General features: G+C 44.4%; 1 protein-coding gene and 1 long non-coding RNA gene across 3 annotated transcripts in view; one reads left to right on the forward strand and one right to left on the reverse strand.

Moving 5' to 3' along the window:
• LOC137563621 (uncharacterized) overlaps positions 1–26173 on the reverse strand; it is a 182084-nt gene that overhangs the window by 138799 nt on the left and 17112 nt on the right. Inside the window, exon 3 of one of the 2 annotated variants that reach the window (XR_011030391.1) lies at positions 12297–12404. The exons of the other annotated variant lie outside the window; for it this stretch is intronic. This is a non-coding gene — a long non-coding RNA (uncharacterized lncRNA). Of the gene's footprint in view, positions 1–12296; positions 12405–26173 lie in introns of those variants that run through there. 2 annotated transcript variants of the gene reach the window in all.
• Positions 1–26173, forward strand: part of CPNE8 (copine 8) — a 372678-nt gene that overhangs the window by 30606 nt on the left and 315899 nt on the right. The gene's annotated exons all lie outside the window — the stretch shown is intronic.

The following is a 26173-nucleotide window of genomic DNA, read 5'->3' on the forward strand; positions in this document are numbered from 1 at the left end:
TCCCCACTCTCTATATAAGGCAGATGCCATTTTGGATTAACTCCTTTCTGTTACTCAATACTGTGAGGAGAGGTTGTGTTGGAAAGAGCACTGCAGTGCTGTATATTTGCAACTTGCGATTGATTTGTGCTAATTTGAGACTACTTGTAGTTGTAATTGTTAGCTTTGTTATTCAGTTAGAGAATTCGCTTACTAATTGTTTGCTTTGTGATTCAGTTAAAGAGTTAAGGTGGCCATACATCAGGTGAGGCGACTTGGCGGCCGATCAACCATCCGATTTCATTATTTTAATTTAATTGGATGAATATTGGTGCCGCCAAGTTCATGCCAGACTGACAATGCGATCAATTTCAGGATGAAACCTACAAGATGTTGGGCCAACTTGCTTGATTGGGTGCGCGGTGGGAACGGTAGTTTCGCGATGATTGACGAAAGTGGCGGAACCCCTGGTGCTGTGTCCCCTAATGATAAATGTCTCCCATTGTCCAGTGCAAGGTATACATTACCTGTTCGCAGCCTCCACTGGCTTTGGGCGCAGTCCGATCTACATACACATGTGCCCCACATGGTTTCCTAGTAAGGGAGCATGTGTAACGTTACACATGTGCGCCCCTACTAGGAAATCATGTGAGGAGCGCGTGTATGCAGAGGAGGAATCCTGGAAGCCAGCGGGGGACAAGCGGAGGCCACAGACCAGTAATGTATACTTTGCAATGGGTACCGGGGGAACATTTATCATTAGGGGACAGCATCGGGGCAGTGAGGCAGGCTGATGCGTTGCCACAAGACCGATTCCGGATCGATTTCAGCATGAAATTGATCGAGAATCGGCCCATGGTGTATGGGCAGCTGACAGATCTCACTTTTATCAGATTCGATTAGAGAGAGATTTGTCTCTTGGTAGAATCTGCCCGTACATCGCTAAATGTATGGTTACCTTTCTGCCGTTAGCTTACTAGTGAACAGATTGTCCAGCAAGCTCACGTTGAACCAGAACATGATAGTATGTAGTCAGTGGTAGTTTAGAGACAGGGATTTCTTACATTTTGCAGTAGAAGTAGTAGTAGTAATAGTTAATGTCCAGGGATAGGGAAGAGACTTAGTATAGATATTTCTGAGATACTTGTTTGACCATTACAGTTGTATCTAGATATATGCATTATTTTTCTGAGTCAGAGTTCTCATAGGTTTAGCTGCAATTAGGTGTCAGGAACTTGTTTGTTTTTGAGCTGTCAGCAGCAAGTTAGTTAGTACTGGCATACTTACGGTAGTGTAGTATTAGTTTAGTCTAGCTATTACATAGTCACTGTTCACTCGATAGGCAAGTTCTGTGTGCTTCTGTGTACTATTTCTTGTTTGTGCTTTTTTGTAGTTTGTCATTGCACTTGAGTTTTGTGTCATAGCTATTGCCTTGTATTTTGTCATCTTCAGTTGACAGGTAGTGTTAAAAAAAAAACTGTCCTGTTTTCTTGTGCACAGTGTGTTAAAGCACTTGTCTTGTCTCTTGTACACGTTTTTTTTTTTTTTTTTGCTTTCGCACATGTTCTGTGCCATCGTTTGTGCACTGTTAAAAAATATATACTGTATATATATATATCGTGTGCTTTTCTGTTGTACGTGTGTCAGTTTAAGTACTTGTCATTTTGTGTATGTTACTTGCCTCTTCTCTTTTTTAAATATTCTGCAGACCTATTAGGCTGAGTTTTAGTGTATTTGATTAGTTGAGGTAATAGTTAAATGGTACAGTTGTTTCATTCCTCACTGCTTCTATCTGACATAAACTCAGTTTGCACCATTTAAATCTCTACGTATTTCATCGGACATAAACTCAATTTGCACCGTTACAATCACTACACATTTGATTGAATAGCTTTAATATAATTTACAATGTCTGGCAGGGGCAGAGGCAGGTGGGGCAAGAGATTACGGAGAGGCACAAGAGATTACGGCCTTTTTTGACCCCCTAATCCCCCCCCCACCTCCCGGTAGATGTGCCCCAGCAGCAGACAACAAGTCACATGTACCCAAACTGTTCCCACACAGTCTACAGGAAGAAACCCCACTGGTTCTAAGCCCAGCCTCAGAGTGTGCTGCAAGTGGCTTTTGAGGCTACAGAGGCGTTCCTGGGGTCTGATGGGCAGGATCTGCAGGAGGAGGAGGAGATGCTTGCTGCACACTCTCCTCTGTTTGGCCTGTCACCTGTGAAGGAGGTGATGGTGCTAATGACAGCAGCAGCATCCCACCTGTTGCAAGTTGATTACAGGACCCATATGTGGTGAAAGCCCAATTGGGTCTTCACGACCGCTGCCTAAAACCTGTTGCTGCCAGAGGTGTCATATTAATTTTTTATATCCGGGGGCCTCAAGAGAGTGTGGGGAGGCAAACTCCATGTAACACATTGAAAATGCTGTTGTTGCTGTCATAATTTAATTAATGCTGTGGTCTCACTGCCAGGATCCACGGCCTACTGTTCTATCACCAATTCCTCCTCCTCCTGCTGCTGTCATAATAGTAACAGTTGTGCTATTAGAGTACCACAGGGCACGCTACTAGTGTATCTCACGGTACTTACACGCAGAACTAATGCCAATATTGCCATGCGCTGTGCGTGCACTGTATTATTAAAGCTATTTGGTGGATCAACCCCAAAGGAAGAAAAATAAAACAAGCCTGGTTATTAATGTTTTGCACTGCACATACACATGTTTATCTCATCATGTCAAATGTCACCTAGGGTACACTCTAAAGAGAAGATGAAAATGGATCTCCTAGAAGAAGATTCAGGATTAAAAGTTAGTTGCAATTGGGCCTGGGTGTTGTGTGTTTGGGTTTCTCATAGACAAATTCAGCTATGGCAAAGAGAGTGGACAGTCATCTTAGGCAGCAATGTATTACATTGCAAGGTTTACTTTTAATATGATGGGATATATCCTATAATCAATCACTGACCGCTATATGTGCTATATATTATTTATTTATTATTATTATTATTTATTGTATTTATAAAGCGCCAACATATGCAGCACTGCACAATAGATAAATGGGTTAACATACAAGGTAGGACATACAAGGAGTTCACAACAAAACTAGATCATTCAGTATACTTGGTCAAAATAGAAGCTGTTCTTGTCCACAAGAGGGGTGAGAAACAGTAAGATTGCTTAATTAAGCTAGAAACACTAGAGAGAGGGCCCTTCCAGGGGCTTCAAATCTAAAAGGTAGGGGTAGAGACAATAGGTGCATCTGTTGAGAAGATGCCCAGCAGAATATATTATGGTGCTGATGCAGGGGGTATGCAAGCATGAAAAGGTGAGTCTTAAGTGCTCGTGTGAAGGTATTAAAGGTGAGGATGAGTCTGATGGCTAGTGGGAGTGAGTTGTTTCTTAGATTAGTTATTTCCTGGGACTGATGGCAAATTCCAGATACATTGAATCTGAAGTTCTAGAAGGACTGTTTTTAGTAGCTTTATTCTGGGTTTACAAATCCAGGAGGACATATTTAATGGTGGTGCTAGTCTAATCTGGAGCATTCCGAATGTTCAGTAAAGGTTTTTTTTGCACTACTTCTAACTGGTCAATGCCCTCATTTTGCTTGCTTTATTTTTTCTGTTTTCCCATTACAATGCTTTCCAAAACCAAATGAATTATATACTGGTAATTACTATTGTAAGACATATTCATATATAAATAAATCAAAATAAATAATTCATTATTGAGAACATTAAAATTTATCTGTACTGCAAAACTGCACAATAAAAATAGACAAAATTCTTTCAGACTGATTCTACAGTTCCCTGAGGCATCGTCATCATTTCATTGATGATCCTTGAAACACATATAAAGATAATAAACATGTACCATATATACCGGCCTATAAGGCGACCGGGCGTATAAGATGACCCCCCAACTTTCCAGTTAAAATAAAGAGGTTGGGGTATATTCGCCGTATAAGACTACCCCAGTGTCAGCCGGGTGTCAGGCTGTGGTGAAATTACCTAATCGTGCAGTCTTCCTGTGAACAGGAAAGTAGATTGCGCTCTGTGTTTAAAGAAAAGACTTGCTGCAATCGTTTCTTGCGAGCAGCCGCTCGCGCTGGTATCAGTGCGGCTTCCGGGGTCACCTGACTGGTGACGTGTGCGCTCTACTGATGAGATTTCCGGGCTGTATTGTGGAGCGCACACGTCACCAGTCAGGTGACCCCGGAAGCCGCACTGGTACCAGCGCGAGCGGCTGCTCGCAAGAAACATTTGCAGTAAGTCTTTTCTTGAAACACAGAGCGCAATCGCAATCTACTTTTCTTTTCACAGGAAGACTGCACAATTAGGTAATTTCACCTCAGCCTGACACCCGGTACCCGACACTCCAACTACCGACGCTACCTCCATACCAAGGGCGTAGGGCCCGTGGTCGCAGCGGTCGCCTTGGCAACCGGGCCCGGCTCCTGAGGAGGCGGGGGAGGGGCCCGGGGGGCCCATCTCCGTTTGGAGGGCCATGCGCCCGTTCGCGCTGGTAGGAGGGAGCCGCAGCCGCGGGGAGGGCAGCCCGACCTCTTCCTCCCTTCCTCTCCCCGGGGCCCCCCCTCAGATGCAGAGTAAGCGGCTAACGGAAGCGCTATAGGCAGAACTCACCTCCCTGCGTTCCACTCGCCGCTGATCTCCTCTCTGGCTGGCTCTGCATAGATGTTGTTACACACGCAGCTTCCGGCTAAACAGGAAGCTGCGTGTGTAAGCATCTATGCAGAGCCAGCCAGAGAGGAGATCAGCGGCGATTGGAACCAGGGACGGAGGTGAGTTCTGCCTATAGCGCTTCCGTTAGCCGCTTACTCTGCATCTGAGGGGGGGCCCCGGGGAGAGGAAGGGAGGGAGAGGTCGGGCTGCCCTCCCCGCGGCTGCGGCCCCCCCCTCCATTATGGGGACGGGCAGCTACCTAATCTATCCTGGGGGGCAGCTACCTAATCTATCCTGGGGGGCACCTACCTAATCTAACCTATACTGGGGGGCAGCTACCTAATCTATCCTGGGGGGCAGCTACCTAATCTAACCTATACTGGGGGGCAGCTACCTAATCTATCCTGGGGGCAGCTACCTAATCTATCCTGGGGGGCACCTACCTAATCTAACCTAATCCTGGGGGGCAGCTACCTAATCTAACCTATACTGGGGGGCACCTACCTAATCTATCCTGGGGGGCAGCTACCTAATCTATCCTGGGGGGCACCTACCTAATCTAACCTATACTGGGGGGCACCTACCTAATCTAACCTATACTGGGGGGCACCTACCTAATCTATCCTGGGGGCAGCTACCTAATCTATCTTGGGGGGCACCTACCTAATCTAACCTAATCCTGGGGGGCAGCTACCTAATCTAACCTATACTGGGGGGCACCTACCTAATCTATCCTGGGGGGCAGCTACCTAATCTATTCTGGGGGGCACCTACCTAATCTATCCTGGGGGCAGCTACCTAATCTATCCTGGGGGGCACCTACCTAATCTAACCTAATCCTGGGGGGCAGCTACCTAATCTAACCTATACTGGGAGGCACCTACCTAATCTATCCTGGGGGCAGCTACCTAATCTATCCTGGGGGGCAGCTACCTAATCTAACCTAATCCTGGGGGGCAGCTACCTAATCTATCCTGGGGGGCAGCTACCTAATCTAACCTATTCTGGGGGGCACCTACCTAATCTATCCTGGGGGGCACCTACCTAATCTAACCTATACTGGGGGGCACCTACCTAATCTAACCTATACTGGGGGGCACCTACCTACTCTAACCTATACTGGGGGGCATCTACCTAATCTATCCTGGGGGCAGCTACCTAATCTATCCTGGGGGGCACCTACCTAATCTAACCTAATCCTGGGGGGCAGCTACCTAATCTAACCTATACTGGGGGGCACCTACCTAATCTATCCTGGGGGGCAGCTACCTAATCTATTCTGGGGGGCACCTACCTAATCTATCCTGGGGGCAGCTACCTAATCTATCCTGGGGGGCACCTACCTAATCTAACCTAATCCTGGGGGGCACCTACCTAATCTATCCTGGGGGCAGCTACCTAATCTATCCTGGGGGGCAGCTACCTAATCTAACCTAATCCTGAGGGGGCAGCTACCTAATCTATCCTGGGAGGCAGCTACCTAATCTAACCTAATCCTGGGGGGCAGCTACCTAATCTATCCTGGGGGGCACCTACCTATTCTAACCTAATCCTGGGGGGAAGCTATCTAATCTATCCTGGGGGGCAGCTACCTAATCTATCCTGGGGGGGAAGCTACCTAATCTATCCTGGGGGGAAGCTACCTAATCTATCCTGGGGGGCAGCTACCTCATCTAACCTATACTGGGGGGCACCTACCTAATCTATCCTGGGGGCAGCTACCTAATCTATCCTGGGGGGCAGCTACCTAATCTAACCTATACTGGGGGGCAGCTACCTAATCTAACCTATACTAGGGGGCACCGACCTAATCTAATTTATACTGGGGGCACCTACCTATCTAACCTATACTGGGGGCACTTACTTATCTAACCTGTATTGGGGGCACCTAGCTAGCCTATACAGGTGGCAACTAAACTGGCTACCTATATTGGAGGCACCTACCTAACTAACCTATACTGGGGGCACCTACCTATCTAACCTACGCTGGGGGCAACTATTCTGGCTACCTATATTAGAGGCACCCACCTAGCTAACCTGTACTGGGGGCACCTATCTATCTAACTTATACCGGCGGCGCCTGCCTATCTCACCTATACCGGGGGCAACTATACTGGCTTACCTATGCCTGACTACCTATACTGGGGGTACCTATAGCTGGCTATAGGGATTTTGATATGTGTGTGCATCCGTCGGGTGTTGTCGGGGGAGGGGGGGCTGTTGTTGCCGGGGGGGGGCCCACATCCAGATTCCGCATCGGGCCCAGAGGTTTGTAGCTACGCCACTGCTCCATACTGATACTCTGCGTATAAGACGACCCCCCACTTTGCAGAAGATTTTTAAGGGTTAAAGAGTCGTCTTATACGCCAGTATATACGGTACTATTATTGTACAGTCCCTCTGGCCGGAGTGTAATTACACAGTTGTATAGAATTAGTATATTCTGTTGGTCATAAATTCTTCACATATACTTTTATTTCACATTATGTCTCAGCAGAAACGATAGAAAGCGTTCCCAAGACATCAAAAATCATAGAGGTGGGAAAGGCTACATAAAATATTCAACTTTTGTTATTATTATAACGAGTATGACTAGTGCATAGGCATATGTGACACAATTTAGTCATTCAAGTAAGGTAAACAGCCTGTGGTCTTGTCAGTATAACAAGCTAATTCCACTTCCTGCACTTCTGTGATGCTCATTGTTTGCTAGAAATCTTAATAATATTCCCAGAACTTCTGTTAATTATGCTCAGATCAGCATGCCCTTCCTTGTAGAAATGGGTATGTCCAGTTTCCACTTAGTCATGAGTTTCTTTCTAACAGGGGCTTATTCACTAGAACAAAATGTTATTTTTTTTGCTTAGCACTGTTCAGCTCACAATGTGCAGAAAACCTTAGACTCTTGCAGCTCTGCACAACCAAACCTGGTTTATGGAAATAAATAGGAATGAATGCTGGTATGTTCTCCATGTTTTTCCCTGGTCGTTGTACTGCCTCTGCTCTAGGCTGCACCCCTCTATCTATTAAATAAGTACCGCTTTGGCTATGGAGTACATATGGCAATACGGGAATGGGAGATTGGAGTACTTTGCGAAGGGGCTAATTATTTTTTTAATGGACAGCGAGGAGAGGGCCAGCGCATACCACAAAGGCTGCATCTGAAATGACCAACAGCTCACATGTGCAGCACCTATAAAAAGCTATCTGCACACTTCGCATTCAATTCAGATGCAAATCATATGCATAACTACTATTGCTTACCATGCAAACGGGAAACTCAGGAATACAGGCTGGGAGCAGCTAACCTGGGAGTTACATACTAGCAAAATTGCTATCAGAGGTGGTGCATGCCTGAGCGATTAACCAGTCAATTGCAGCATGTTTTTAGGGATGCGCAACCTCCCCCCTTTCCATAATTACTTTTTTTTACAACGTTTTTTTTAAAATAGACACTGACTTCAAAGTCTTTTAATAAAAATCACAACACTGGCTTTAGAAAGAAATGTATGTCCACTGGTGTCCTGCATTTTAGTTCACACCTAGTTTCCAAAACTTTACATCTTTTCCTCATCTGTAATTTTCTCTTTGTCTGTTAGTAGAGGAAGAGCTGCCAACAACCATCTGCAATTTTCACTTCTTTTTTGCCAAATGATTGGGAACCTCTTTGTCAGTATATTAGAATTTCCAGCTGAAACTTCCCATTGGTCTGTACCAATGGCTCATGGAGAATCCGTGGCAGCTAATTCAAATAACCCCCAGCAGGAAGCTCAAATGAAGTCTAATTGGGCTTTCTTGAATTTCCCACTAAGCATTCTCATTGATCTGAAGCAAGGAATCCCATTAAAGGGACACTGTAGGGGCAGTCAGAGGAAAATGAGTTGAAGTTACCCGGGGCTTCTAATGGTCCCCACAGACATCCTGTGCCCGCACAGCCACTCCCCAATGCTCCGGCTCCGCCTCTGGTTCACTTCTGGAATTTCAGACTTTATGGTCTGTGCCTGCGCCGTGCGCTCCTGGTGACATAAGGGGAAGCGAGGACACAGCAACGCAGGCGCAGTGGTTTTCAGACTTTTAAAGTCTGAAATTCCATATGTGAACGGAGGCGGGGCCGGAGCATCGGTGAGTGGCTGCACGGGCACAGGACGCCTGCGGGGGACCAATAGAAGCCCCGGGTTACTTCAACTCATTTTTCCCCGACCCCCCCTACAGTATCCCTTTAATTCATACATCTAAACCAACAGGAAGTTTCAGTGAGAAATTCAAATTTGGCCTATTGTAGCAGAGACTGCATGATACAGCTTGCATTTTACAGTTCCTTTTCCCTCTTGGCAACCCAACGTGCGCAACTGGAAAAAGGGTGAGGAGTGGGCAAAATTGTTTTTTTCAGGAATACTTACAAAAACAACATTGTCTATGTACATGTCTGCTGCATCTACAGATGCAAATGAATAGCCTGGTATGCGAAAAAGAAAAAAAGAATAGAAAAATATATATAAATATTATCCAGAAATACTGCTGTTCTTTCTGGGCCTGAGCTCATTTAAAGCGGAATATAACCCTGCATTTCATCTTTGCTCTAAAACATTATTTACAGCATATTATATGCAACCAGCATTTCTTTTTTTTACTAGACCAGCATTGGAAGGGTTACACACAGAGCTTTAAAATTCCTGGAGAGAATTGCTCTCCGCAGCCGAAATTTAGATAGATACATTTAAGCAAAACAAAATGTAACAACTGTGGAATGTGACTCACTCTCTCTGACTGTGCAGGAGCTGGAAGACAGCCAAAGAGTGTGTAACATTCCTCACTTGCTACATTTTGTTTACTTAAATGTATCTATCTAAACTTTGGCTGCGGGGAGCAGTTCTCTCCACTGAACTTTAAAACTCTGTGTGTAACCCTTCCAATACCGGTCTAGTAAAAAAAAATGCTGGTTGTATACAATATGCTGTAAATAATGTTTTAGAGCAAAGTTGAAATGCAAGGTTATATTCCGCTTTAAGATGGACTGAGAGAAAGCAGAAAACTATCCTATGATCTGAGTAATCAAAATGTGAAATTCTTTCTGAAAATTATAGATGCCATGTCTCCATGGGGCAAAGCACAGTGTGGATAGCTTGCAGCTCTGGGAAGGCACCATTCATGTCAGAAGATGTACACGTTTTTGGACATGTTGTCATCCAGATGGCATCTTTTTCAATGCTAACCTTGTGTTTCATCAAGACAATACTTTAACCACTTTTTCATATGTCACAACATTGCTGCCATACACTGCAGTACAAGAGCTTTGGGGGTTGAACTGGTCTGCAGTCTAGACCTGTTCCCTATTTAAATAATTTTGTGCCTTATGAAATGTAGTGAAAAATAAAGCAATGTGTACCACAGACCGCTGAGCAGCTAATATTCTATAACAGGAAGGACATTTCATTTTCAAAACTATGGCAACTGATCTCCTCAGCTCTCAAAATGTTTATGGAGTGTTGTTAACAGAAGGGGTGATAAAGCACAGTGACAAGTATCCAGTTCACAATAAGCATTCATTTAAAATAAAAATACTATGGGCCATATCCTATTCAAGGTAATAAGTAGCTTGGAGATGTGAGCTACTTATCACCTTGGCTTCGCGCGAGGATTACCGGCAAATCCTATTGCCCATATCCTTCGCGCGATGGCCGATCGCTAGGGAGCATTACTCAGGCGAAAGCCTCAGCGATGCTCCCTATAACCGTGCGATGGGGAGTGAGGTTTATGCTGTGGTGCTGTCCTTCAGCACCACGGCCTCACTCCCCACACATGCGCACTAACCCGCCGAACATCCACCGGCATCTTCCGCCGCAGCATTTGGGGGTCTCCTTTAATAAGGAGACCCCCAGAGCTCGCCGTCGGGTCGCTTCACACTTTAGAAGCCCCCCACGTAGCTCTGCCCAGCACCCCGTCATACATACTGCCGCCGATCACCCGACGCCTCTCGCCGCAAATTCCGCCGCATAATTACAGTGTATCTAACACTGTAATTACTGTCCGAATAAGAGCCCGGGCAAAACATCTTTGAATCTGCAGCCGGGGCTCCCCATTGGTCCGCTGTCTGAGCCATTTTATTGGTTCTACTGCGCAGGCGCGAGTCCTTTGCACCTGCACAGTAAAGTGGAACCGATCAGATTTTAACCTCACCCGAATGAAGAGCCGCTAGTGCACCTGCGCAAGATCGCGGAGAGGTAAATATATAATTGCTTGTCAAGATTGTCTGGGAGGTTTTGGGGGGAGCCAGTGCTGGATTCCCCGCTGCTACAGGTGATGGGGAAGCCTCATTGGGACCCTGAGGCACCCCCCTCCCGAGGTAACTACCCCCAGAATGCTTTTTTTAGTGCAGGTTCTCTTTAAGTGGAGAGAACAATTCACCCGTGTGAGCCTGAGGATACTAGAGGAAGTAGGCAGGCTCAGCTTTAGGACCTGAAGTAAACATTTTCATGACCGAGCTTCTTGGACTTCTAGGTTTCTGGCTTCTTCAGCTATGTGAAAATTTCAGTTCTACTATCCAAAAAAGTATGTGGTGAAGCAGTTAGAAAAAGACAGATTCCATCAGGGGCTTACTAAACAGGTATTTTGGTTTCTCTTAACATCAATGAACCCATAGACATCTTTTTAACCAGTTTAGGATGACGCTAGTTGAAATCTACACCCTATTTTGATGCTGATGTGGCTGCCAGGGTGTAGATTTCAGCTCACCGATGCCATGCATTCTCCTGTTCTCCTGCCGATCTTGCTGCAGTGCTGTCTTCCCACCGCTGCTCTCACGCTCGGCCATCTCTATAACGGCAGAGCCCTGTAAACCAGTCAGGAGCCAGTTTCATTTCATGAGGTACCAGGTGTTACCCGGACAAACTGCTGTTGTGTACTCCTACTAGCTATTGCCTGATGAAGAGGGTTTAGGCCTGCGAAACGCGTTGCGAATATCCCCTGGAGTGTACCAATAAATCTGCTTTATTTTGAATACACAGCTTGTTGCATCTGCTTGCAGGAGGTAAGTCCACCACTGCCTCCTAAGCACTTTAAAACATTTTAACAATTGATTTTATTCTTTTGGTGCCTCTGTCCTCCATTACGTTATACTGTCTATCAATGTAAGCAACTCCCATTGGCTTACATTAATAGACACGGTCAGGAGCCAATGAAAGCAGCTCCTGACCCGCCTACAGGAATTCTGCCATCATAGAGACGGCTGAGAGGGTGGCCTGTGGTTCCCGGCGTGCGACGCAGATGGTGGTTGCGGCGGGTATGTGTGGCGACTTGGTCATATTCCAACATTTCTTGTACCACTAATCTCTGGTCCTTAAGTGAGCAGAGGCCGCTAGAACTTATGTGGTTAATATGTTTATATTGATTTCCATAGCAACTAATAACTTGGCATATCACATTGATAGTGTTGCTTTATACTGAAAATGATAGGTGAAATTGGGTTTCTGCCTTTCAACTCTGTTTACACTATTTTATTAAAGAAAGCTTAATAGGTTTATTAAACACATTAAAAAGACTATAAAGAATGCATTTTAATGAGGATATAAATATTAGCATCACTTAAATAGCAATTTCCTTTATGACTTACATTGACATTTTATTACAGTTTTCTTTTGCTTACATTCTGTTTTCTTTGTGTGTGTTATTTTAATTGTGAGCGTGACTTCTCTCCCCACTTCAATCATAGCTGTGTTATTACAGATATTCATTAAAGCAGCTGTAATGATGAGTGATAAGAAGGACATCATTATTTATTAAAAGAAATAATGAGTGGATGTGGCATTTGTTATTTTTTAATGAGGGCTAAAAGGTTAATATGACAAAAATAGATTTCAAACCTTGAATCGGTGGATACAAAGCATGGCACTTGCATACAGGCTAAAAAAGAAGGTGCAGTATGAAATGCAGTTTAAATGCTGAAGCATGTGTCTTACAATAGCATATTGCCTTGCAATTGTTTGTTATGGAGTGAACAATGTATTGATCATTTCCTGTGTCATATCTAGAGATGGCGCGAACCTCCGATTTTCAGTTCGTGAACCTCGAACTTGAACCTCCAAAAAAGTTTGCGAACCTGCAAGCTTTTCAAATCGCAATAGACTTCAATGGGCAGGCGAACTTGAAAATCTACAAACACTTTTTCTGGCCACAAAGGTGATGGAAAAGATGTTTTAAGGGGTCTAACACCTGGAGGGGGGCATGGCAAAGTGGGATACACGCCAAAAGTCCCGGGGAAAATTATGGATTTGTCGCACAGCAGGGTTATAATCCCTAAAAGGCAGCAATCACATTGCATTGCTAAATGGGAGGTCTAAAGTGCTTGAAAACATCTTGCATGTGTATACATGGATCAGCAGTTAGTGTAAGTAGTGTACTGCTTCACACTGATAGACCAAACTCACTGTGTAACGCACTGCAAACAGCTGTTTGTGTAGGTACTGAACACTTTTTTTGACTTGACTGCTGGTGGTATACTACAAAGTGCAGTCACACAGAGGCAGTGAAAGGTATGCACTGAATGTGCTGGTCCTGGCGCAGTACAGCAATTAGCATGGGCCAGCTATGTCAGACAGGGCTGTATATGCAGTGTCAGTGGCACACACACACACAAAAAAAACACATCAGAAGAACATTAACTCTCAAAAGAGCAGTTTTGGGGTGCTTTTCATCAACAAATATGAGCAAGAAGCAACCTAACAGACCTCCTAACTATCGCTCTCCCTATCTCTCCAATGTCTCTCCCTTCTCTCACTAATACAGCAGCACACAGAGTGATAAACTGGCCGATGCTGCTGCCTTTTATAAGGGGGAGGGAGCTCCAGGAGGAAGTGCAGCCTTATTGGCTGCCATGTGTCTGCTGACTGTGATGTAGAGGGTCAAAGTTTAGCCCAATGTTGTAGTATAGAGGGCGGGTCGAATTCTCTAAGTGTTTGCGGTTCACCGCAAACTCGAACCAGCTAAGTTTTCGCGAACAAGTTCTCCGGAGAACCGTTCGGGCCATCTCTAGTCATATCTGCTTTTTCCTTGAGTTGGAGAATGTGGCCATAATTCAATTCCCCTTTTCTCCTAAGTGATATTTTCACTACTTATCAACAGGGCGTTGCGGGGATCCTAAGCGATCCGGGGCACTTTTGGAAACTCCAGACAGAAAATGTATGACGCCATGCACAAGAATGTGGGTGTGGTCATGGGCTGAGCCAAATTTACATGAACTTAACAGCAGTCTTAGTAGGCCTGCCCAGCAAAATGTTGGATGATGCCCCCTCTCCTTTAATACAAAAAAATGCATCCGATCACATAAATAGGCAGTGTCACTTAAACATAACTAGGCAGAGTTACCTGGCTTCTGTGCTGGCTGGTCTGGCTTTTTGCTGGGCAGGCTGGCCTGCCGCCAGGATATCTGGCAGCTCCCCCATAGCATTCCTCGACCTTACAGTGCACCCCCTCCCATGCTCCCATGGGCCTCCCATTGAGGCACCACAACTCCCAGCATACCCCCACAGAAGAACCACAACTCCCAGCATACCCCCACCACCATTACAGTGCCCAACATGGCACCACAGCACCAATATGTCCACCTAGAGGCACCACAGCACCGAGCATACACCTGATTAATGCACCACAGCCCGCCATTGTGGCACCACCGCTGCCTGGAGGACATCCGGGACACCCCAGAATAGATCCGGGACACGTGCCACTGATCTTTAGGGCTAGCAAAGCCCCTGCTTATCAATAAAATGCCTTTTAGGCCATCAGCAAGCAAGAGAATAATTTTTCACAGTACTCTTTCAACTATTTTGGTTTTTTTTTTTATTGTCAAGACCGAGCTTAAAAAGCATTTTAACCTCTTGGCTACCACGGCACGTTCCGCTCCGTCATCAGTCTCCCAGCGGCGATTGCCACTAGGAGACTGTTAGATGCCGTCTATTAACCTCCCTGGCGGTCTATTAAGATCGCCAGGGCGGCTGCGGGAGGGTTTTTTTTTAATAAAAAAAAAACTGTTTCATGCAGCCAACTAAAAAGTTGGCTGCATGAAAGCCCACTAGAGGGCGCTCCGGAGGCGTTCTTCCGATCGCCTCCGGCACCCAGAATAAACAAGGAAGGCCGCAATGAGCAGCCTTCCTTGTTTTGCTTACATCGTCGCCATAACGACGAGCGGAGTGATGTCATGGACGTCAGCCGACGTCCTGACGTCAGCCGCCTCCGATCCAGCCCTTAGCGCTGGCCGGAACTTTTGTTCCGGCTGCGCAGGGCTCGGGCGGCTGGGGGGACCCTCTTTCGCCGCGCGGCAGCGATCAGGCAGCACACGCGGCTGGCAAAGTGCCGGCTGCGTGTGCTGCTTTTTATTTCACGAAAATCGGCCCAGCAGGGCCTGAGCGGCGACCTCCGGCGGTGATGGACGTGTAGAGTCGTCCATACCGCTGAGGAGGTTAACATAGTACAGCGCTGCGCTCTACGGCAGTGCTGTACTGGGGACAGCCGTGTGACAAGGCTGTCCCCTCTAGAGGTTCAGCAGTGATTGGCTGTCATAGGCTGATGCCTATGACAGCTGATCACAGTGATTGGCTGACAGGGATTATAAAAAAATAAATAAATAGACATTTTTATTATAAAATAAATACAAGAAATATTTACTAAAAAAAAATAAACATCCTGAGAGCAATCCTTGCCCACCAACAGAGAGCTCTGTTGGTGGGCAGAAAGGAGGGGGGTGGGGGATCACTTGTGTGCTAAGTTGCACTGCCCTGCAGCGAGGCCTTAAAGAGAACCTAAACTGAGAAGGATATGGATTTTTCCTATTAAAATAATAACAGTTGCCTGACTCTCCTGCTGATCCTGTGTCTCTAATACATTTAGCCACAGCCCCTCAACAAGTATGCAGATCAGATGCTCTGACTGAAGTCAGACTGGATTAGCTGCATGCTTGTTTCAGGTGTGAGATCCAGATACTACTGCAGCAAATTGGTCAGCAGGAAAGTCAGGCAATTGGTATTGTTTAAAAGGAAACATCCATATCCCTCTCAGTTTAGGTTCCCTTTAAAGCTGCAGTGCCCTAGTCTGTGAAAAATTGCCTGGTCTTTAGGGGGGTGTAAACCCATGGTTCCTAAGTGGTTAAACAGAAGATGAAAAATTATCTCCTAATAGAAAACGTAGGAGAATAAAGTGAATTGAATAAGGGCCTTTTCCCACATGCAATCAACTTTTTCTCCCGAGTTTATTCATAGGTTTTAAAAATCGGCAATAAAATATATTTTAAAGCATAGTACTGAAAAGTTATTTTGAGGGTATATTACTGTTATTTTAGCAAAGAATGTAATTGTAATTATTTGTTAAGGTACAAAAACATACAGTATTGTTGGCATGTATTGTACTAAGAACATAATTTAAATGTTGTGTTAGTTGGGACTTATGGGCAAATAAAATGTGCGGGTTTTATCTATAGTAGCATTGTTTATTTTAAAACTATGAGGAGGGAACTATGGCCAAATGAATGGGAGGAGTGCTGACATGTAAAAATGACTCTTGGTGGTAGGGGTAATATAGCCTGTAGAGTGAAGTGGTTAAAGCTGCTCTCCTGTCAAAATGATTACAATGTATTATTAATAATAATGGTTGCTTGCTAATCTTGAAGAGTGGCTCAGTTATAGGTTGGTAACAGCCACGATCGTGCCCCTGATGAGTGTCTCATGCACCAAACCACTAATAGAAATCCTCAACCAATGCCTAGCTTCCCAAGGTTAGAGTACTATCACTTGCACCACCATGCTGCCCAAAAAATGAGTGCAATGATTGTATTAAACAGAGTGCCTACCTTGCTTGAAAAGCTGGTAGCAGGGGACAGGAGGATCCGAGAGTGCGACTGCGAGGACATGGGACAGCTGCAGGGGGCTGGCTTTTTTTTTTTAAATAGGCTTTAGAATCCCTTTAATGATAGGTTAGCAGTAGTATGATCATGCCCTCTCACTTCCTGTATTAAAGGGAGCCTTAACTGTGGAATGGAAAAAACGTTTCACTTACCTGGGGCTTTCCCAAGCCCCCTGCAGCCATCCTGTGCCCTCACAGCTCTTCAAGTGTCATCCGGTCCCCCGCTGTGGCTTAGTTGCATTTTCGGCAACTGCCAGTCGGCTCCCAGCAACGCGTCCTATTGTTCGCCTTTTCCCGCTGTGAAGCGCATCATGCAAGCGTACTTCTCCTGCACAGGACGCACTTCACAGCGGGGAAGGCGAACAATAGGACGCGTTGCTGGGAGCCGACTGGCAGTCGCTGAAAACAAGACTAAGCCACAGCGGGGGACCGGATGACACTTGAAGAGCTGCGAGGGCACAGGACAGCTGCAGGGGGCTTGGGAAAGCCCCAGGTAAGTGAAACTTTTTTTCCATTCCACAGTTAAGGTTCCCTTTAAGTATAGCCATGACCCCATCTCTCATTAAAACTATAGTCATGTCCAATCTCATTGGTTAGAATAGCAATGTGCTCTTCAAAAACTATAGCCATCTCCTCTCCCCTGTGGGTGGCATGTTATTTCACCTCTAAAGCAGGCCATACACTGGCTCGATTCACGGCCGTTTCGACAGCAGATCCGATCCTGGGATCGGATCTGCTGCCAATCGCTTGCGCTAAACGCACCCGCCGATCCGATTCCCTCCCGAAATCGGATCGGACCGTCGATCGCGCCGTGCGGGAAATTACCCTCGATCGCCCGGCGGTAGGAGCGCGTCGCTTGCGGCGTACGATTCGGGCCCGATCCGAGCATGTATACATTACCTGAAGCTGGCTCCGGGGTCCTCTTCTCCTCGCTGCACCGCATTTCCGCATGTCCCAGTGTACGCTTATACTTCCTGTGTCACTCCGGTGACCAGGAAGTTGAAATAGAGGGCGCTCTATTTGAACTTCCTGGTCACGGAGTAACACAGGAAGCGCCGGGATGGAGCAAGAACAGCGGTGCGGTGCAGTGCGGAGAAGACGCCCGGGAGCCAGCCTCAGGTAATGTATACGGGGGGGGGGGGGGGGGACAGGCGGCAGGAGCAGCTGAACAGATTGTGATCGGTTTCAGGCTGAAATCGATTCACAATCTGTTTGCAGTAAAGGCAGCCATACGATCCCTATCTGATCAGATTCGATCAGATAGGGATCTGTCAGCTGGTCGATCTAATGGCACATCGACCAGTGTATGGCCACCTTAAGTCTTTTTACCTTACTCATTTGTAACTTGTAATTGCTTATGGTCACTTGAACACTTTCAAATTTTAGCAAATGATTTATATACTAAACTTCTCACTTCAAAATATTAATCTGTGAATACCCATATTGGAGTATGTGACAGTCACAAGCTTTGTAGACTGTATTTTCTCCAGCCAGCATTTACACAGGGAAAGATCAAACAAAAAACTGGCAGGCTTGTAATTGTTTTGTGTTGATGCGGCTTCAAGAGAAACCGACACCCACACATTGCAGTCTGTCTCTGCTCATCAACAAATTTAGATTTCCTATGAAACCTTGTACTGAGATAAATTTAGCTTTAGCAAAATAAAATAAAACCCTGTACCAAGTATGGTGTTGGAATACACAGATGCCAAGTTTTCTGTATGGACAGAAGAGAATAGTCTTGTGTAGTTCACATTTTTATTGGTAAACACAGCAGAGGAGAAATTACTGGTGTATGCTTGTATTAATGACAGGTTCTGATTATAACCCAGTCAAAGGTTTTTCTATATGTTATGCTTTGAGGCATGTTGTGAGGCATAAGTTATGACTTACATCTTTCTTATGTCTGTGGTCACGCCTGCCAAAGACCCAAATATTTATGGGTAACCATATAGCACTTGGACTCATATAAGCAAATTAAAACCATTTTGGAATGTTACTTAGGACACTTTCAATGTGCCATGGTTTAATAATGAGCATAAACTGCCAAATGGGAAGCAAGATAACGAAGTGCCCTAGCACAGCATTGCTTATTTAACAACTTCACCACTGAAGGGTTTTTCCCCTTGAACACCAGAGCAATTTTCACCTTTCAGCGCTCTTCCCTTTTCATTCGCCAATAACTTTATCACTACTAATCACAACTAAATGATCTATATCTTTTGCCACCATTTAGGCTTTCTATGGGTGGTACATTTTGCTAATAATTATTTTATTCTAAATGCATTTTAATGGGAATAATATGAAAAAAAATGAAAAAAAAAACATTGTCAGTTTTCGGCCATTAAAGTATTTAAATAATACATGCTACCATAATTACAACCCACACATTTCATTGCCGATTTGTCCCGGTTATTACACTATTTAAATTATGTCCCTATCACAATGTATGGCGCCAATATTTTATTTGGAAATAAAGGTGCAATTTTTTTCAGTTTTGCATCCATCACTATTTGTAAGCTCATACTTTTAACCTCCCTGGCGTTCTATTAAGATCGCCAGGGAGGCTGCGGGAGGGTTTTTTTTTTAATAAAAAAAAACTATTTCATGCAGCCAACTGAAAGTTGGCTGCATGAAAGCCCACTAGAGGGCGCTCCGGATGCGTTCTTCTGATCGCCTCCGGCGCCCAGGAGTAACACGGAAGGCCGCAATGAGCGGCCTTCCGTGTTTCGCTTACCTCGTCGCCATGGCGATGAGCGGAGTGACGTCATGGACGTCAGCCGACGTCCTGACGTCAGCCGCCTCCGATCCAGCCCTTAGCGCTGGCCGGAACTTTTTGTTCCGGCTACGCTGGGCTCAGGCGGCTGGGGGGACCCTCTTTTGCCGCTGCATGCAGCGGATCGCCGCACTGCAGCGGCGATCAGGTAGCACACACGGCTGGCAAAGTGCCGGCTGCGTGTGCTGCTTTTTATTTGAGCCAAATCGGCCCAGCAGGGCCTGAGCGGCAGGCTCCGGCGGTACTGGACGAGCTGAGCTCGTCCAGACCGCCCAGCAGGTTAAAAATAACAGTAATATACTGTCTTGACATACAGTACATATTAAAAAAAAGTTCAGACCCTAAGGTAACTATTTATGTATTTTTGTATGTATTTTTTTTTTTAATGCAAAACTTTTATTTGGGTAAGTATGGGAGAGTGTGCGGTAAGGAGTTAATTTTAAATTGTGTAGGTATTTTTATTAAAAAAAAAAGTAAGTAGGTGTAATTTTTTTATTTGACCACAGGATGTCCTCAGTGATTTCTAAGCGCCCTGTAATTGTACAATGTACGCTTACGGGAAGTAAAGCGTGGACGTGTTACTTTTTTTTAACAATGAAGCTGCTTCTCATTGAAGCCGGTAATTATTGCAACGGGGACTTACATCAATGAATGGGAACTGAGTGTACAGGAGCGGGAGCGTGGACAGTGACAGTAGTGATGGGGATACGTATATCTACGTCCTGGGCGCTGAGGTGAAGTCTGCTGGGACGTAGATATACTGTCGAGGGGCGTGCAAGTATTAAATAGGGACATGTGTTATGCAAAAGTCTTCAGCTACATTCTCAGTGGGCATTGTGTTCCCTTTAAAAGGAAGAACGCATCTTAATGGAATGGGAAAGTTATATTCCACCTTATCACTACATTGTGTTGCATACAGTCAATGAAAAGTATGCTTCACTGTCACTGGTAAAGCGTGCATTGGGACACTAGAAGCCAATAAACCACACTGGCTGCACTGTGAATGTTGCATCCATTTCTATATTTTGTTCCATTCCTGTACTTTCTATATTGGTGAATACCATTGTCTGTATTATTATATATCCCAAGTTTGTTTCTTTCTTTGTACTGCACCACAGAATATGTTGGTACTTACAAATCAATATGAATAATAATAGTAGGTGTTGTATTGCAGTCCGATGTACTGCATTACAATGCGGCCATTACGTTGCACCGCAGTGCACTACTGTAAGCGTAGCCTTAAAGCAAACCTGAAGCTAAAATAAACTTATGAGATAATGAAATGTATGTGTAGTACAGCTAAGAAATGGAGCATTAGTGTGAGAAAACGCGGAAAAGCCGCCGCGAGTACTCAGAGTAAGGCGGCTGATTCCGCGTTCAACATGGCAGATTGCGCGCATGGGCCTGCATCCACTAGCCTGACGGAGCGCGGAGAAACCGCCGCATGCCCAGTGAACAAGGTGGCGGATTCCGCGTCCGACGCGGTGGTTTGCACACATGGGCTTACCACGAGCAGCATGGCTGAACGCGGAGAAACCGCCGCATGCTCTGACAGCGGTGCGGCTGGCCCCGTGTTCAAACCAACAGATGCATTACAACACGTCTGGTTTGGCTGGGACTGATAGTCCACACTGGTTCAGAAGGACACGCGCGCGCGCTGAGAGGCAGAGCCTTTATGGCAGTCGAAAGGGTGTCAGCTGATCTAGCCGATCAGCTGACAATTCTATCAGGTTTCATTGGTCCAGCACTTAGGGAGGCGCTGGAGAGCGCTTGTGTATATATACTGGGTGCTGGTCATTTCTCTGGTGTCTGGCGTTGCGATCACTACGTGGTAGCACTCAGACCTCGTCAGTATCTGTGATATTATCTGTGTTATTATCTAGTTCAGTTCCTGGGTGTTAATGAACAAGGACCTCACACCTCAGTCTAGGGAAAACTGTATATATTCTGTGTTATTATTTAGACCAGTTCCTAGGTGTTGATGACCAGGGACCTCACACCTCAGACCAGGAATTAGCCTTACCATCTAGTTAAACTCAGACCAGTTCCAGGGTGTTGATGATCAAGGAGCTCACACCCAAGATTAGGCATTGTTGATTATTTGTTATGACCTTCTGCTTTCCTGACTACTCTTCTGATCTCTGATTAGGTACTTCGCAATATCTGATACTCTGTTGCCGTACTCTGTTTGTCTTAGAATTCCGCATCTGTCTCCTGTCTCTGTCCCTGATCTGTCTGTCTGTTGCCGACCCGGCTTGTCCGACCTCGAGAGCTATCTCCTCAGTCTAGAGATAGCTCACAGTCCTGTGGGTGACACCCTTCCTGGTGTCATTCACACTGTGTCCTTCCAACTCCTAGCCTGACCCCTCCCTCGGGAGAGTCTCAGGCTTACGGAAGGAACGTGTTACTGTGCAGTACTCCTTACTGCTGTGCGCCTGCTCCTCAGGTGCAGTCCTCAAAGTATTTCTGTTGCACTATACACTCCTATTACCCAGGTGTCCAGAGGTTAGAGATATATCTGATTATCGGTGATACTGCAGATCATCAATAATCGGGTATATATCTGTATTCTCGGTGATACTGCAGATCACCGGTAATCAGACCCTCTCTGTGTTACACCGATCATTACAATTAGTAGCAAAGAAAAGACTCTCATATTTTCCAGTACAGGAGGAGTTTAAAAAAAAACCTTCAGTTATCCATGCTAAAGAGCTTCTCTGCGCTATACAGTCCTGTTTTCTGAAGCACTTAAACAGCCAAGAAATAATGAGAAACAGCTTGAGATAAGGTTTTATTGCAGGAAAGGTTAAAGGGTCATTATTTCTGCTTTGTTTTATAGCTTAAAAGACAGAGTGTAGCTTTCAAACGGCAACTGTGACAATGTGATGCAATTTTATAAAAAAAGCTATACAACTAAAAAAAATAAAAATGAGACCATTCTCTTTGCTACTAATGTTCTATTTCTTATTTGTACTACACATACAATTCAGTATATCATAAGGTTTTTTTTTTGTTTGTTTGTTTTTGTTTTTGTTTTTTTTTTGTTTGTTTTATTGCTTCAGGTTTATGAGGTTTGAATATTATTAGATCAAATGTACACTATCCCAGGAAAACTTAAAGAGACACTGAAGCGAAAAAAAAAATTATGATATTATGATTTGTATGTGTAGTACAGCTAAGAAATAAAACATTAAGATCAGATACATTAGTCTAATTGTTTCCAGTACAGGAAGAGTTGAGAAACTCCAGTTGTTATCTCTATGCAAACAAGCCATTAAGCTCTCCGACTAACTTAGTCGTGGAGAGGGCTGTTATCTGACTTTTATTATCTCAAGTGTTTTTGTACTGTTTACTTTTCCTCTGCCAGAGGAGAGGTAATTACTTCACAGACTGCTCTCAAAGACTCATTTTGAATGCTGAGTGTTGTGTAATCTGCACATATTTTAGAATAATGCAATGTTAGAAAAAACACTATATACCTGAAAATAAAAGTATGAGAATATTTTCTTTGCTGCTAATCTTCTAGTAATTATTCATAGTACACAACCAATTCACTATATCATATATTTTTTTCGCTTCAGTGTCTCTTTAAGCAATCCAGCATTAAGAAGCAAGCAGTGGTATTGCTATATAGCAGTGAAAATTTTAGACCAACCCATTCCAAAAAAATTATGCAAACTGAGAACGCCCAGCAGTACTGTTACTAATGATGGATTCGGTGAGCACAGAGTGAGTTTTAGTGATGATGACCACTATACAGTTACCACTATAATGCAGGGCCATTGTAGAGAAGGCATCAAGTTGTGAAACCAACCTCAGCAACCCATATTCCTGGTATTTTGCAAACAAGGAAATGCTGGTTGCTAATTTGGAAAAATAGTATTTAGTGCACTGAGGAAGATTTACAGAGCCCACAGAAAGATTATAATGTTTTGGGCTAAATGGGCCTGATTCACTGAACTGCAGTTGGATTGCTGTGCATAGGTAGCTTGACCGCTGACAGCATAGCACAAGTTGCCTAATTAGCACTACTCATGGTACTTAAGGCCCTTCTGTTACTTAGGTAATGCCAGTTGTAATACTTAGGCAACAAATGCTATGCTGTCAGCGGTAGTAACAATAAAATCTTACAGCACTTCTCATCATTCTGTGGGAGACACCTACCAGCATAAAGTTTCAAAGTACATAGACACATTATTTTGGTTGTTTTAGCCATTTAAACCAGATCTAAACTGAGATGTTAAAAATAAACTGTAAGGCTGCATTCATCCAGCCTTACCCAGTAATTGATGATGTCAGTTCCTAAAAATATTATGATGCTGAGCTTTGGCGGATTCATCATTTGTGACTAATTTTCAGCACATTTAAAGTGGGATTATACTCCCAAAACAAAAATTTCAGTAAATACTGTTAGATACAAAAAAAACACCTGAAAGCATTACCTGAGTGTAAAAACTTTACTTTCACTGCAGAGTGCAGTGCAGGCTTGCATATCTCTGGCTCATTGGCAAATGTAATCATTGCCAGCCAGGAGACACTGTCTGCCTGTGTCTTGAGTCTGCTCCCTCCTCCTTCACTTTGTTGAATGGGCGCATTGCCCTGGCAACAGTTGAGTCACTTCAGCAGAAAAGGAGGAGGCAGAATGAAGATTCTTGTCGGCAATGATTACATTTTTTGATTAGCCAGAGATGAGCAAGCTTGTATGACTGTGTGAGCCTGTGTGTGCGCTTGGGCTTTTGTGTAGCTTTGCTCTTTACAGTGGTTATTGCACAATAAGCACTTATATAAGAGGCTGACCTCTCTGACTCCTGGGCCCATATGCAATTCGCTTTTTCTCCTGAGTTTTCCCCCAGGTGATATTTTTAAACTTGTCAATAAAATGCCTTTTAAGCCATTAGAAATAAAAGAAAATACTCAATAATTTTGGTAGTACTTTTTCACCTACTTTTTGGTACTTTTTTAGTTAAAAAGTGCTGGAAAGTTATTTAAAATCGAAGATGAAATATGATCTCCTAGGAGAAAACTCAGGTGAAAAAGAGAATTGCATATGGCCCCTAGTGCTTGTTTTATCATTTGAATCTTTGTCTCTCACAGGTCCTATATGTAAATTGTGGGTCATTGTATTTATGAGCACCAGTTCACACGGGGCCCATATCTAAATTCTAGGTAACTGTATTTATGAGCACCAGTTGTTTCATCACTTTGAATAAGCTTGTATACCTGCACTCTCCCCAAGCCCCCCCCCCCCCTTTTTTCACTCACCCCCTATACAGAATGTGAAAGCAGCAATAGCTAGCCACCTCAGTTTTCAGTTCAAACAGTTCTGTGATTTACACAGGAAACATGTAAATATGTATTTTTCTAATTCTTCAAGGAAGCTGCACTATCATTCCCTCATGTGGATTGATTGCACATGTTAACAGAATAAATTGCATTATTTGTTCGTTTTCAATAATAGCACAATAATGTCGGCTATCTGATCTTCTCTTATGCAGTGACAATGCTAAAGTAATTAAGCAATCAGAATCTGTCAGTCTTTAATTCCGGTCTGACATTCTGTAAAGATCTTGCTATAGATCTTGCCATCCTCATTGTTATGCTATCATAACATGCCATCATTGCTAAAATAATCTGACAGAACTATAGAACTGGCTCTTATCGTCTTTTCAAGCAGCCAGGGGCGTAGCAATAGGGGGTGCAGAGGTAGCGACCGCATCGGGGCCCTTGGGCCAGAGGGGCCCCAAAGGGCCCTCCCTCAACTACAGTATTAGCTCTCTATTGGTCCTGTGCTCATAATAATCACTTCTATAGATACTTTGAATAGTGGTAATCATTAATAAACTGTTCCCCATCCCCTTCTTGCACCTCTGACACTGTAGTTGCCATTGGCAGGTTTTGGTGCGCCATATCAATTGTTATGTATAGAGTGCTTGGGGGGCCCCATGTAAAACTTGCATCGGGGCCCACAGCTCCTTAGCTACGCCACTGCAAGCAGCTGATTTCTGAATATACAAATATTGTAAAACGGATGTGACAAACAAGCAGGATAGCAGCATGTATGAATCTGATCAGAGCATGGACTTGTTCACTTGTTAACTGAGAAGTCTTGGAAATGTTAAAGGAGAACCATGAAGTAAGAGGAATATGGGGGCTGTTATATTGCTGCAATATTTTAAAAAAATGTCTTTGCCTAACTGCTGTTCTAATCAAGTGGCACCAGTTTTACTATAAACTCATTGGTAGAAAAGGTTTATAGACTACTTTATAAGAAATATCTTTGAGTTTCTTTATAATATAGGCCAGTTTTGTGTGGCTGGATAGTTTACTGGTTAAGGAAAGAAGACCTGGGTTCGAATCTCAGCTCTTCCTGTTCAGTAAGCTGCACCTATTCAGTCGGAAACCTTGGGCAAGACTCCCTAACACTGCTCCTGCTTATAGAGCGCGCCCTAGTGGCTGCAGCTCTGGCGCTTTGAGTCTGCCAGGAGAAAAGTGCAATATAAATGTTATTTGTCTTGTCGGTTTAAAAATGGGTTACATTTCACTCCTTCTCTATTAGTGCTGCTCGGATACCTCTTTTCAAAATCCGCATCCGATTCGGATCCGGATACCCCGATATCCGATCCGGGTCTGATATCCGAGCTCAAAATTTTCCAATCCGACCTCAGTATCCAGTGGATTTGGATATCTGGATAGAAAACCAGAAGTGGCCTTTAAATTGTTTCTAAATCATTTTTTAGGGTAAATGAGGCATGTAGCGTCATTATTTTTTAAAGGGGAACACTAATTGATGATGTGGGGACTTAAACCCCCCCCCCAAAAAAAAAATGGCTGTCAATTAACATCAG

Source organism: Hyperolius riggenbachi, chromosome 3, assembly GCF_040937935.1.
Source record: "Hyperolius riggenbachi isolate aHypRig1 chromosome 3, aHypRig1.pri, whole genome shotgun sequence".
Taxonomy (NCBI): domain Eukaryota; kingdom Metazoa; phylum Chordata; class Amphibia; order Anura; family Hyperoliidae; genus Hyperolius; species Hyperolius riggenbachi.